At 38.3% G+C, this 15,362-nt stretch overlaps 1 protein-coding gene across 1 annotated transcript in view; it reads left to right on the top strand.

Annotated features, from left to right (window-relative positions):
• The window catches only part of PARD3B (par-3 family cell polarity regulator beta), a 1,161,921-nt gene that overhangs the window by 1,031,992 nt on the left and 114,567 nt on the right, over positions 1-15,362 (top strand). The window lies entirely within an intron of this gene.

Raw genomic sequence — 15,362 nt, 5'->3', positions numbered from 1 at the left:
TAACTACTTTTAAGATAGGCCAAAAAGTATGAAAGAATGCTCACAAAAGTTTTCAAAGCCAAAATGATTAAAACAATCATGGAAAGAGTATTAGGATCTATGAATCACTGAAAAGAGATTATTAGGTTCTATTCATATTTTTGGTGGTTTTTTTTTTCATATCTCTGAAATTAGGATGCAGTTTGCAGTCACTTTTCACCAGGTGTCGTAATATAACTGTCCATTTTTGAACAAGAAATGTTCAGAATTGTGCAGGTTGTTTATTAGAAACTTGAAAGAAAATCCTTGGGAAATTTTGGAGCACGCTTTTAAGAAAGGCTGCTCCTTGATATTTTTAAAATGTATTTGTATCAGTGGGACTATGCTTCGGTCCCCCCTCTGACTTTCTGAATCTTCCCAGCCATCTTGTGGGTAGTTTTCTACCGATGTTACACCTGCTCAGTGGCCCAAAGCCAGGGATTTCTCTTACTGCTCTCTTGGGTTCTCCCTTGCTCTCACATCTCTTTTTCCCTTTTCCTTTTTCTGTGTCTCCTATTCAATTTTAACCAACATTTTCTCAGTCTTCGTGTAGGCCCAGTACTGGTAAACAAAAGTGTATTGTCTCTATGTTGGAAGAACTCACAGTCTAGCCAGGAATACAAACATTTAAGCCAAAACCAGGAAAAAGGGCATTAATCTACGTGAGAAATGCTCTCGTGTAGAGTGATACTATCTTCTAAATGAGTGCAGAGAAAGCAGTTAATTCTGTTGAAAGCGGGGTGTGTGTGAGGGGTGCTGGGAAAGTGAGAGAGAGCATTTGGAAGTTGCCTCCGTCCTATATTTTGTTCTTTGCTCCTCAAACACACAGGTTTTTCTTTTTCCCAAAGGAGTTCTTGATTTATTCACTTCATTTGTGTTAAAATAAATGAATACACACAGATTGCAAGGTTTGTAAATATGGACATGAGACCTTAAAAAATCTTTTCAGCAAGTCTGTTTTGTATCTGTGTTCCCATCTAGGCTCTGAAAAGCTGTAAAGAACAAGTAGAGGGAAATTCAATGGCTGTGAGTGAGATGACTGGCGAGTTTTTATAGGCCCAATTAAGTGAGCCAGATAGGCTAGCTGAGAACTTTTTTTTTTCCTGCCAACAGAAAACATAATAACATAATACCTGATATCTGCTGCCATTTTATGTTCTGTAAAACTTGTAAAGATTGTCACAGTCATCTGGCCACAGGCTACGGTTTATTGTTGTTGGGCTTTTAAAAATTATTATTATTAGCAGATAAAGATTATCTGCTTATTTAACAGCAGCGTGAATATCCTGTAAGTAACTTTAGAAATGGGATGGTTCTAAAGTTTTCTAAAAATTTTAGCACCATTATTACTATCTTTTTTCAAGAGTTACATGGCATATATTATATCCCTTTCCTCTTTTTAATTCTTTGGCTAAATTGGAAGAATATTTACCTATAAAAGGGTGGGAGGGAGGTAGGCTGGTTTCCATTGTCAAAGACATAGCACTATGTGTTTTGGCAAAGGGGATTAATTCACGTAGGTCATGGTTGGAACAGAGATGGTTGGGTGAAGAAATAAAAGCATTCTGAAAGATTTGTTTCTTCTAATATGAAGATGATTTAGAAACCAACTCAAAGGAACATACTTGGCAGCTGTCTTAACAGTGAGGGGCACATCTGGTGAATCCTGTAGTCAGAGGAAAGGGAGGTCAAGATGCTAAGATCGTGCTAGCTGTCTTAGGAGCAGATTTAAGATGGAATGTGTAATAGCCACACAAGTACAAAAACCATCAGAAGGTCATGTTCTAAACATAAGGGATAAGAGAGATGAGCTCCCACTGTTTAGCGGTCCAATACCAGAACTGAGGCTTGTTCATATTTTTCCTTCTCTGTCTCCTGGAGGGCATCTGTTAAAAACTAGGGACATTAAAAAACAAGTATGGATTAGTCAGTGGCTGTTAAGTTGCAACAGAAACCTAATTCAAACTGTCCTAAGCAAAAACAGAAACTTTGTTGGCTTACATAAGTTTAAGGTCCATAGGTGTATCTGACTTCAGGCAAAGCTGGGTCCTACTCCTTCCCACAGGCCATTAGGAGCGCGTTATTAGGAGAATAACTTCTGTGCTTCTCTCTGTTGGGACCATTGTCAAGGGACTCCCCTATATGGTGATAAGACAGCCATCAGCAGCCTCAACCCAGCAACTCTACAGAAAGAGATTGTCTCATCCCTAGTATATCCAGAAAGTCCTAGAACTGATGTTCAAACCTCAATGGTTTGTTGATTCAACCTGGGTCACCTGTCCCCTCCTGAGCTCCCATGGCCAGAAAGATGTAGTACTCTTACTGGTCAGAATTACATCACAAGGCCACTCCTGGAACCAGAAAGTAGAAACAGATCTACATAAATTTGATGAATGAGTATAAGTGAAGAAGCAGTCCCTGAAAGGAGATCAAGCTGCTGTCATGAGGGAAAAATGGACGTCGGGCACAATTAGGAGCTGTCTACTATAATTCCTAGTTTTTATAATGATATAAAGTTTATCTTCTTAGATTATCAAGAAAAGAGAGATAAAGACTTTTCCCTTCACATATTTTCAAGTTTATCATTAGAAAAGATGATTCTATTATCATTCTTAAAGTCGCTGCCATTGTTGGCTAGGTAAAAGGAAGAAGATTTCTTTTTGTCTACTGGTTCAGTATCTTTGAGCTACCCCAAGAACGCAGCTGGCTTCACTGAGTTATTCATGAAAAATCAACAGACCGTTGGCTGTTTGTTCAGATAAGCAAGTGACATTTTGATTCACCCAAGACCTAGGAATTTGCCTTAGAAAGAGGCAATAGAATGCTTTGAAATGATAAAAAGTCACTCATTTTCCCTGGGTAAGAATTGCTCTGTCTGTAACTGCATGGGTTGTTGTTTTGTAACAAGTACCTATGCTGTTCTGAAAAGCTTCACAAGATGGAATGAGGTAATGAATTAGAACCATCAAATGTATGTATCCACAATGGTTGTAGTTTGGCTCCTACCAGAGTTAACCAACCCCTTCTCAGTTGATGAGACCCTCTAGAACTCCATGAACACATCCTTTCGAATGTGTCCCTCCATCAACAGTTGAGTGTTTCCCCTGATTTCCTAAAACAGCTGAACTGAGGAGTTTAAGAGGTACCAAGGCAGATACTGTCTACAGATTAGGGGGATTTTGGAAGGGCTTGAGTTTTGATGGAATGTGGCGCTGGTAAAACCTCAGATGCCGCCTGAAAGACTGGGCCTCACTCATCTAGATTTCAGGAAGGAGTGAAATTTCTAGGAAAGAGGACAACAAAATGAATTGAAGATTCTTTTTTTCTTTTGGTTGGTAGCATCAGTCCTCCTGTATTTCAGTGTGGCTTTCACAGGACCATGATGACATATTAGCCATATGGAAAAAGATTTTGTGAGTGAATTTCTAGCTTTTAAACATGTATTACTTTGAAAGAAGGCAACATGTTTACAGGCAATCCCCAACATAAAAATAAACTATGTTTCAGAAAACCAGTAAGAAATCGGTGGCTTGCACCTGGGAATGATTTTCTCCATAGGAAAAAAAGGTACTGGTTGTAAGATACTGGACTAGCCTACACAAAGTACACTAAAATCCAATAACTTTGTACTAGTCACAGAACGGGCTTCCCTGCTGGTTCAGTGGTAAAGAATCAGCCTGCCAATGCAGGAGACTGGGGTTCAATCACTGGGTCAGGAAAATCCCCTGGAGGAGGAAATGGCAACTCACTCTAGTATTCTTCCCTGAGAAACCCCATGGACAGAGGAGCCTGGTGGGCTACAGTCCATGGGGCTGCAGAAGAGTCAGACACAACTTAGTGACTAAACAGCAATGACAGAACATGAACCCGGAAGCGGGAGCAGGGGAACCATCTGAGCCAGTGGCCAAAGAAGGAAGTTTCCTCCTTCCTTCTTTTCTGGACACACTTTGGAGATGTTCTATAGCCCCTCCCTATCTATCAGTCTTCAAGGATGTCTCCCCAGGTTTCCTGACCCATAATCCCTCCTACCTCATTATCATACTACGCTTAAGTCCATGCTTCCCTCCAGAGTGCTCAGGAATCCAAGGTTACCTCTCTTCATGGTCCTCCATTTAAGTACCTGTTCTCCTGTAGTTCATTTTCATCACTCTGAGCTGGGGGAAGTAGAGTTGGGGCAAATAATCAAATCCATGAAGGTTCTTCCCACTCGCTGGAAGACTTCTCTTTCTAAAGCAGGTGTTTGATTTAACCCTAAGTAGGTAAAAATTAGGCAGCATAGGGGAAGTCTAGAAGGGAACAGGAGAGAGGTCAATAGAATCTGTGCTTAGAAACAGTCCCTTGGTGAAAGCGAGGGGCGAGAGCGCCTTGGCTGCTAAGGCATTTTCCCCATACCTTTTTGCTGCCGCATCATGGCCTGAAGCTCCTCCAGCACCTCTCGTCTATGTACAGAGCCCAAGTTACCCCACATCTCCCAGTCAAACTGCTTTCCTGTGGGTAATGACCTGATCCTAGGGGTGGCACTGATTTCTCCAGCAGCCTGGCCTTTAACTCCCTCAAAAGCAGTCTTTTGTTTCCAAGTCTTCCCCCAGTGGCCCAAGGCCAGTTGCCACAACTTACACAGTCCATGACTCCTCAGTCAGCACTGTTTGAAGTCTCCCCTGAAGATGCTACTCCAAGCTAGTGCCTGCTCACCCAGTCTTCCTAAGCCCACAGATAGAGGTCCTGAATTTTAGACCCAACACACAGCAGGTATGGAAAGCATTTTAGAGCATGGGCCTTGTGTTCATACTCAGGCCACACCACTTGCTAACTGGCTAAATTTGGCCCATTTATTTAGCCTCTCAGTCTTCTTTAACATTCGGATAATAGCAGTATCTCATGTAAGTATTGTGACCACGAGTGAACTATTACATGTAAAGCACTTAGAATGGCATCTGGCATGCAGTTAAGTGCTCAAGAAAGGTGAGGAATTTTTAAGTGGTGCCTGTACTGAGGTGTTCAGAAATAATATGTTCCATTGGGCAGACAGCTGTTCTCAGTCATTGTTGGAGCTGAACCTCTTCGGTTATTCCAGAGTTCGGGGGCATTGTACAGCACGCAGAGCATGTGGAAGGTCTTCCAGTCATGCTCACTCTGGTTACCCCTGAGGTGCCCACAGCTCTTTCAGGTGGTAACTGTCAGGACCGGTTATAAGGCACTTTTGGCAAAGTCCATGGGTCAGGAGGTCAATATCTATTTCCCTGTCTCCCCCACACAAACTTTTCCTTCCAAAGTGTGTTCCTTTCATCCCTGACCCCAGGGGCACACCTAATCTCTTTAATGAGCTTGCGCTAAAATCAAAGACCAGAAACGAAAAGAACATTAGAAGCTTCTGTTTTCAACTGTGCAAAAATCCTGAAGCAAAGAAACACTTTGACACGAGGAAAAAAACAAACAAAAAAAACTTACAGTTACCAAAAGGGAAAGCCAGGAAGGGATAAATTTGAAATTTGAGATTAAAAGATACACACTATTATACATAAAATATATAAACAAAAAGGACCTACTGTATAGCAGAGGGAACTATATTCAGTATCTTGTAATAACCTATAATGGAAGAGAATCTGAAAGAGAATACATGTGTATATATGTATCACTGAATCACTTTGCTGAAACATTATAAAACAGCTATACTTCAAAGAAAAAAGAAAAAATTTAAAAAGAGAAAAAGAAATGTCTGGGTCTAGTTAAGGATTTGAAATAGGGAGAGAGGACTACAAGGAGAATATATGTAAATTATTTACTCAATAAATGTTGCTACAGCCAGCTCAGTAGTAACAATGGCATCAACACTGATTCTATAAGCAAATACCTAATATTAACTATTCCAGACGACTCCATGTGGTAGGTGTCTTCAATTCTATTTTACAGATGAGAAAACTAATGTTTTGAGACTGTGTGCGTAGTCACATGATCGGTAACAAAGCTGATACTCCAATCCGCGCCAACTCCCTGTGGAACAGAAGAAAGGAAGGCCACTGTGACAGCTATTGAGATGTTTTTTCTACAAGAGATGTTTGAAAGAAAGAGAATCTCTGCTGGAATTATCTTTAATTATCACTCGTAATTTGTTTTTAACCCAACAGAACTGAACCCAAACCAAATGCTGGTATCATTTCATCACTTCTCTCTAAAAGTCAAAATAAAATCATTCTTTTTATGCTATAATCAAATAAGTTAGGCTATCTCTGGCTCAAACCCAAACCTAAATACCAAAAATCAGAAAAAGAAAGTTCAGAACCACATTATTTTTCCATAATATGTCAAAAAAAAAAAAAAAGCCTATGCTTTAGTTACATTAGAGTGAAAAAAGAACTCTTTCTGCTTCTAATGAGCAATTAATTCCAGCTCAGGATGTTGAGTTTAGGATAGGTTAAGTTCCCCCAAACCACAGCCGTTTGTGTTGGATCATGGTTAAAAACCCAGAATTCCAGTTTCTACAATAATCACATTCTTTTCTTCTACTGCAATGGGAGAAATGACCATTTTTATGTAACATAGGAAAAACCATAGCAGAAACGCCTATGAATTCCAGATTTACTAAACTGTTTTCAAAGCTGTTTAAAATCAGTTGAATACGTTTTATTTTAGCAGAGCTCAAAATTCTGAAATAAACTTTAGGGACTGAAATTTTTTAAATGAATATGTTTGGAGGAAAAGATATGAAAATTCACTGAATTAGCATGTTTGGCACATGAATCACTTAACGTTGATGACAATGAAAACTCCATATGAATCATATTTGTGTTCAGATCCCAAAACCCAGAACCAGCCCTTGCACAGCTTCCTAACTGTAATTAACCAATCAGGTTGCTGTGGTAGCCATCTTTTTCTTTCAGCTTAAGAAAAAATTTGACTCAGAGTCATTCTGAAATTTAACGTCATTTGGTTCTTGTTAAGTAGTGACTAGTCTGGTGTTATGATGGGAAAAAGAAAAGTCAGAGAAAGCTCTTCTCCGAAATAAACAAGAAGAACACTTGAATCAAAGAAAATCCTAAAATGATCACAATCACAACAGCAGTGTTGGAACTGCCATTCTCCACAGGAAGAATGACCCCTTTTGAATACATTGTGATGACACAGACTAGAGTCTGTGACTTTACAATCCTCCTATGACTCTCATTAATTTCTCTGTCTCATACCAAGCCTTGAAATCATGGTGCTAATTCTCAGAGTGTTTATGAGAAAGTGCAAAAGTTGACACCACTGACTTCAGCTAGGCTGACAGGAAAACTTTCCATTTGTTCAAATAAATGAACTAAGAAGAGACGGTGTAATGTTAGTATTATAAACGATTGGTAAATTATTCCTTTTCTGTTTTGATACGACTTTTCGTAAAGCAATGGAGTTCTTCAATTTTTATCTCCATGAAGCTTTCTTCTGATAATTTAGATCATTTTATGTTACCTCTCAGCCTGTTCCCTAGACAGCAAAGCCAAAGCAGCAATGAAGAATAGTTTTTCCACAATCATTCATTCCTTTGTTGATTTATTTATCCACTGAATATTTACCAGTTTATACATGAGTATGCATCAAGCCTAACACTTGGGTCAACACTTATCAACAAAGAAGGAACACCTCAGTGGTGTGTGTGTGTGTGTGTGTGTGTGTGTGTGTGTGTGTGTATGAGAGAGAGAGAGAGAGAAGCTGTTATTGTTTTGAAGTTTCTCCTTTAGGGAAGCAGTAGGAAATATTGTATGAGAAAGAGGTTCCCTGGCATTATCTGATGCCTTTCACCTAAGGAACCTTCTTGCCCACCCTGTGAAAATGGAGACTCCCAAGCCAGGTGAAGATACTTCTATTTTTCAGTTTTGTTTTCCTATCTTCACCAATTATCAGGGTCCCAAATTATTTCTGAATGGCAACTCTATTTTCATTGTAATTTTTATACATATCAATTACTTTTCTTTTCCTCATCTATTTGGCATGGACCAGGTTTCCTGTTTTCCATACAATTCCCTTTACAGTAATTTCCCAGGTTTAAATTGTCAGACCGCACTTCAGCAGCAACGTGCTCTATGCATCTGTGGTTGTAAAGGAATCAGAAATTTACATTCCAGAGAAGGAAATCATGGCCCCACAATGAACGTGAATGATGGCAGGAAGAAATCTTTTAACAGTACCTAAATTGGTCATTGAGAAAAACTATGAGATTTAGAGCTTTGTGGTTTACCTGGGGTTCTAGTACTATTTTTAAATTTCCCAATTTCGGAAGTGGGTACTTTCTCTTTTCTACATATGGTTGCATAGATGTAAGGTTTAAAATGTCTTGAATACATGATGATGAAAGAATTAAACAGATGACAAGCAAGTAAGAAGGAACTGACATTGGGTTTCCAGCATTCCATATTTCCACGTAATGTATTTTGAAGTTTATCAGAATTTTTTAATCCTTTTGCAATTAGAAGCTCTTAAAGACTTTCCTTTGCTTGGAGGTTTTCTCTACAATATAAGAAACCCTATTAATGTCCCTCATCAATTATCCATTTTCACTCATGCTGTGTCACTTTGGTCCCAGGACTGAAGAATAAAATTTCAAAGTGCATGGTAGTTTAGTCATACATTCATTTATTAATTAGTTCCTTAGAACTTTATTTCAAATCCTGAAAGATGATGGTGTTGAAGTGCTACACTCAATATGCCAGCATATTCAGAAAACTCAGCAGTGGCCACAGGACTGAAAGAAGTCAGTTTTCAATAGTACATGATTTAGATCTAAACTGGATTTAGAAAAGACAAAGGAGCCAGAGATGAAATTGTCAGCATCCATTGGATCATAGAAAAGCAAGAGAATTACAGAAAAACATCTACTTCTGCTTCATTGACTACACTAAAGCCTTTGACTGGGTGGATCACAACGAACTGTGGAAAATTCTGAAAGAGGTGGGAATACCAGACCACCTGACCTGCCTCCTGAGAAACCTGTATGCAAGTCAAGAAGCAACAATTAGAACTGGACATGGAACAATGGACTGGTTCAAAATTAGGAAAGGAGTACATCAAGGCTGTATATTGTCACCCTGCTTACTTAAACCATATGCAGAGTACATCATGCAAAATGCCAGACTTGATGAAGCACAAGCTGGAATCAAGATTGCCAGGAGAAATAGCAATAACCCCAGATATGGAGAAGGCAATGGCAACCCACTCCAGTACTCTTGTCTGGAAAATCCCATGGATGGAGGAACCCGGTGGGCTGCAGTCCATGGGGTCTCTAGGAGTCGGACACGACGGAGCGACTTCACTTTGACTTTTCATTTTCATTCACTGGAGAAGGAAATGGCAACCCACTCCAGTACTCTTGCCTGGAGAATCCCAGGGACGGAGGAGCCTGGTAGGCTGCCGTCTGCGGGGTCGCACAGAGTCGGACACAACTGAAGCAACTTAGCAGCAGCAGCAGATATGCAGATGACACCACTCTTATGGCAGAAAAGAAAGAGGAAATAAAGAACCTATTGATGAAGGTGAAAGAGAAGAGTGAAACAAACTGGCTTAAAACTCAACATTTAAAAAACTAAGATCATGGCAGTCCCATCACTTTATGGCAAATAGATGGGTAAACAATGGAAACAGTGACAGACTTTATTTTCTGGGGCTCCAAAATCACTGCAGATGGTGACTGCAGCCATGAAATTAAAAGATACTTGCTCCTTGGAAGAAAAGCTATGGCCAACCTAGATAGCATATTAAAAAGCAGAGACATTACTTTGCCCACAAAGGTCCATATAATCAAAGCTATGGTTTTTCCAGTAGTCATGTATGAATGTGAGAAAGTGAAGTCGCTCAGTCATGTCCGACTCTTTGCGACCTGTGGACTATAGCCCACCAAGCTCCTCCGTCCATGGGATTTTCCAGGCAAGAATACTGGAATGGGTTGCCATTTCCTTCTCCAGGGATGAATGTGAGAGTTGGACTGTAAAGAAGGCTGAGTGCCAAAGAATTGATGCTTTTGAACTATGGTGTTGGAGAAGACTCTTGAGAGTTTCTTGGACTGCAAGGAGATCAAACCAGTCAATCCTAAAGGAACTCGGTCCTGAGTATTCATTGGAAGGACTAATGCTGAAGCTGAAGCTCCCATACTTTGGCCACCTGATGCAAAGAGCCAGGTCATTAGAAAAGGCCCTGATGCTAGGAAAGATTGAAGACAGGAGTAGAAGAGAACAACAGAGGATGAGATGGTTGGATGGCATCACCGACTCAATAGACATGAGTTTGAGCAAGCACCACTCAGAAAACTCAGCAGTGGCCACAGGACTGTATAGGTGGTGAAGGACAAGGAAGCCTGGCGTGCTGCAGTCCATGGGGTCGCAAAGAGTTGGACATCCACAAAACTTTTATTTGGTGGTAACTGTGCCAAAGTTGACTTGACTCTGAGGAATTAAGAGTTGTGTCTGATGGGAAAGGCAGATAGGAAGCATGATTTCAGACATTCTGGGATGTTTAGGAGTAATTGTACAGGGAAAGATTTACGGGTGAATGCATGGTAAGGAGAGATTAACCAAGAATGAAGAGGCTAGATGCTTTTATCCTATAAAACTTCCCAATGTGTGTTTAACCTTCCCTTTTGTCTGCATTTAGGGCACTGTTCCTCCAAGTAAGCTCCTCCAAATGTCCTTTGGAATGTCTGCTTAGTTGCTCAGTCGAGTCCATCTCTTTGCAACCCTGTGGACTGTAGCCCCCCGTGCTCCTCTGTCCATGGGGATTCTTCAGGAAAGAATACTGGAGTGGGTTGCCATGTCCTCCTCCAGGGGATCTTCCCAACCCAGGGATTGACCAGGTCTCCCGCATTGCAGGTGGATTCTTTACCATCTGAGCCAACAGGGAAACCCTTGTAATGTCTAAGCAAATATAAAGTGGCTTGTGATATTTCACAATCATACTTTTCTATGGACCCAATCTCTCATTTTAAGGATTTGAGTGTTTGTCCATCATGTTTGTCCCAGTTACTGACTGAGATCTTCCCAAGAGGGCAGATTTTCTGTGTGTCACAACTTATTAGATGTTCATAAAACCAGTTGCTGCTGCTGCTAAGTCACTTCAGTCGTGTCCGACTCTGTGAGACCCCATAGACGGCAGCCCATCAGGCTCCCCCATCCCTGGGATTCTCCAGGCAAGAGCACTGAAGTGGGTTGCCATTTCCTTCTCCAATGCATGAAAGTGAAAAGTGAAAGTGAAGTCGCTCAGTCGCGTCCATCTCTTAGCGACCCCCTGAACTGCAGCCTACCAGGCTTCTCCATCCATGGGATTTTCCAGGCAAGAGTACTGGAGTGGGGTGCACAATTGACATTTTCAGAGATTTGGAGTAGAATAGAATAGATCAGAGGGATGGCATATTTACTACTGTAAATATGAGTATTGGTGGATGGAAATTTTGTTTCACAGCCAGTGAGCACACATACGTGTATGTGCTAGGTCATGATGTAAAGTAGACTTCTTCCTTTGGGTCATGATTTTTTAAAGGCTGAAAAACTCTAGTCTAGACTTTAAGTTCCATATCTGGTTGGTTTGCCATTTCATTTACAATAACTCATATAGTATTTGTTTCAGACTAGGGGCTCAAGAATTTTTTTTGAGTAAATATTGTTGAATACATCCTATCACATAATTTAAGGCACAGTTTTCTCTTCTTGATTATATCCATAGTATTCTACTATATATATAGATAATGATAGATATGTACACAGTTTGCATATTAATTAATTTTATTTTAGCAGCTGATGGTTCATGTAGCTCTTAAATGGACATTTTAAGAGTTTAAATTACACAACCAGATCAGGTGGATATAGTTGCCATTGTTGTTGTCCAGTTGCCAAGTCATGTCTAAGTCTTCATGACCCCATAAAGTGCAGCATGCCACTTCCCTATCCCTCACCATCTCCCAGAGTTTTCTCAAGTTCCTGCCTACTGCAGCAGACATAGTCGGGATATTCGAGCTTTTTTTGTTTTCCAAAAATTGCTTGTCTTTCTTTTACATGAAAAAAGTTTTATTATAAATATAATACATGCTCACTATTAAAAAAAAAGTAGATAATTGTTAAAAAGGGTTACAACAGAAATTTCAGTCACCTTTAGTTGACCACACAATAAGTGAGCACTATGTTTTGGAGTACTTTCTTTTGTATAAGCACATACACACACACACACAAATACACATACCCATACATCTCACATATAGTAATTATATTGGAATCCTACTGAACGTACTGTTATTTAAGCTACTTTTTTCACTTTTTATTAGATGGCAAGCATTTCTTATGCCATTAAATACTTTTCAAAAATATGAACTTAATGCTTCGTGCGCAGTATTTCCTAGAAAGGACTTTCCTGGTGGCTCAGATGGTAAAGAATCTGCCTGCAATTTTCTAGAAAGAATATTCAATAACTGAGTAATAACTATTGTTGTTGGATGTTTAAATTATTTTTATCATTTCTTATATAGGTAGTAATGTACAAATTAGCTTTCTAAATAAATCTCTGCATCCTTATGTTATTATTTTGGTATCATAAATCAATATATTTGTTATTTAATATAAGGCTATGAAAAAAATTTAAATTGATCCAAATAACCCAGCTTGCCCTTAGAAAAGTTGCTTAATTTATATTTTTATTAATAGCACATTTATTAATACATCCAATACGTATTATTGCTCCATCTTATATAGGTTTCATAGCAGCCCTATTAAAACTGAGTGTTTTCATTTATCTTTTTATCAACTTGATAGCAAATATCAAGTATTTTGTTTTCATTAAATTACAACTGAAATTGAGCAATTCATGTGTTTATTGACCATATAAATTTCTTCTTTTCTATGAATTTTTTATTTTTCCATTACAACATTTTCCTTTATTGCTCGAATTGTAAATGTTCTTTGCTATCAAAAATTCTTGAGAATTTTTTTCAACATTTATCAGTAGTCTCTTAACTTTATGATACTTTAGAGAGAGAAATGTTTTCATTTTTATGTAAACAAGCCAGAGACTTTTATTAGTTTTTTCAAATGGCATTTTAAATATCAGATCAATATGGTCATGTGATTTTTTCTTTTTCTATTAATGTGATGATTAATATTAATAGAGTTTCTAATATTGAATAGCCCTTGCAGTTGTGAAAAAGTGAATCTACATTCCTATGCTGTCTGTTTTATTCTTTTAAGACAGAGCTGTGCATGAGTTGCTAGTCTTTTATTTGTGATTTTGTATATATATATTTGTAAGTGAAATTGATATCTAAGGTTTTGTGTGTTTTCCTAACTTTAATAGCTTTAAGTAAAAGGGATATATTACCTTTATAAAATAATTTGAGTGGCTTTTTATGTTTCTATGCTTTATAACAATTTCTATAGTCTAGGAATTATTTCTTTTTTAAGATTTAAACTAACTAATCCATAAAAACATCTAGCCTGATACTTTTTTGTGGATAATTCTGTGACCCCTTTATCAATCATTCCCATAGATGGAGATCTTTAGGAAAGGAGATGTTTCCTCCTTTACTGAAGTTTGAAAAGTTGCTATCTTTTTTCTATTAAATTATTTCATTGATATTTTCAAACTTTGAGTACATTTTATGTTTTTACCACTTAATATATTTAATAATCTTGTTTTTCTGCTCTAATGTATTTATTCCTTCATTAACAACTTATTTATCTTTCCTTAAGAAAGGATAAAGCAAACTTTAAAATTACTAAGCTTATCATTTTCAGTCACTTTTTAGTCATGGTCAGTAACAATATAACTTAAGGCAGTGAGTTCACTTTTGAATTTAGTTCAGTGAACTTCCAGAAGTGTTAGTATCTAAATGTTCTTTTTATTTCTTTTCTAAGTAATCTGAAATTTAAAATTCTTCTTTGACCAAGAATGATTTATAAGATCGCTATTTTAAATTTCAATAATTTAGGGTTTTTTCCATCTGAACTTTTATTAATATTTTGTTTTAATACTTCATAGTCAAGGACAGTGACTTCTGAAATTTCTGGCATTTATTGAAAGTTGGCATAATATATATTACTTTTGTTATTTAAAGATTTAATTAAATTAAGACCATTTTTCTATAGTTCAGTTCAGTTCAGTCTCTCAGTCGTGTCCGACTCTTTGCGACCCCATGAATTGCAGCACACCAGGCCTCCCTGTCCATCACCAACTCCCGGAGCTCACTCAGACTCATGTCCATCGAGTCAGTGATGCCATCCAGCCATCTCATCCTTGGTCATCCCCTTCTCCTCCTGCCCCCAATCCCTCCCAGCATCAGAGTCTTTTCCAATGAGTCAACTCTTCGCATGAGGTGGCCAAAGTACTGGAGCTTCAGCTGTAGCATCATTCCTTCCAAAGAAATCCCAGGGCTGATCTCCTTCACAATGGACTGGTTGGATCTCCTTGCAGTCCAAGGGACTCTCAAGAGTCTTCTCCAATACCACAGTTCAAAAACATCAATTTTTCTATAAGTGTTAATAATTTAATAAATATTTATTGAATGCCTAATATATTCCAAGACTTCCCTGGGGGCTCAGATGGTAAAGTGTCTGCCTATAATGCAGGAGACCTGGGTTCAATCCCTGAGTCAGGAAGATCTCCTGGAGAAGGAAATGGCAACCCACTCTAGTATTCTTGCCTGGAAAATCCCATGGACAGAGGAGCCGTAGGCTACAGTTCATGGGGTTGCAAAGAGTCAGACATGACTGAGCAACTTCACTTTTTTAATATATTTCAAGCACTGTTAAGGTGCTGGAGATACAGCAGAAAGCAAAGTGGACCAAGTCCCTGACTTGGGGCACTTACATTTTAATATATATATATCACTGTATTTCCTTAAATGCAAGGCAGCATAATTGTTATACACACAAAAAATTTTATGACAGAAATAAATTCTTACATAAATTTAATATAAGAAAACAGAAAAAGAAAACACTACCACATTAAATGTAAATCCCATACTATGCTTGGAAAAATGTGGTAAAATAATCTTAGGAAGTACATTGTTTCTGGCATTGCATATATTTATCCAACATCTTCTTGATCTGTCAAAGATAACCATTGGGTGAAAGTCCCTACTTACTGTCTATTACTGAAACTTTCGGTCCTTTTTTTTTTTTTTTTTTTTTTTAGGTCTGTCTCTTGTAAAATGTTGACTTGTGGTGTTTCATTCGGAGGCTTTCTCTTCCTAAGAAATGTTTAGCTTACTTATGTGTTATCATAACTGGCATTCTTATTCTTTCTGTTATTTTTAAACTTTGTGCTTTGTATACCTTTTTCTGGTTCCCTTTTTTTAGTTGTATTTTCTTTGATTATTTTATTTTATAATTTTAATCATA

Source organism: Capra hircus, chromosome 2 (assembly GCF_001704415.2).
Source record: "Capra hircus breed San Clemente chromosome 2, ASM170441v1, whole genome shotgun sequence".
NCBI classification, from domain to species: domain Eukaryota; kingdom Metazoa; phylum Chordata; class Mammalia; order Artiodactyla; family Bovidae; genus Capra; species Capra hircus.
Note: the sequence above shows the minus strand (reverse complement) of the source record. Positions and strands in the feature narration are given on the sequence as shown.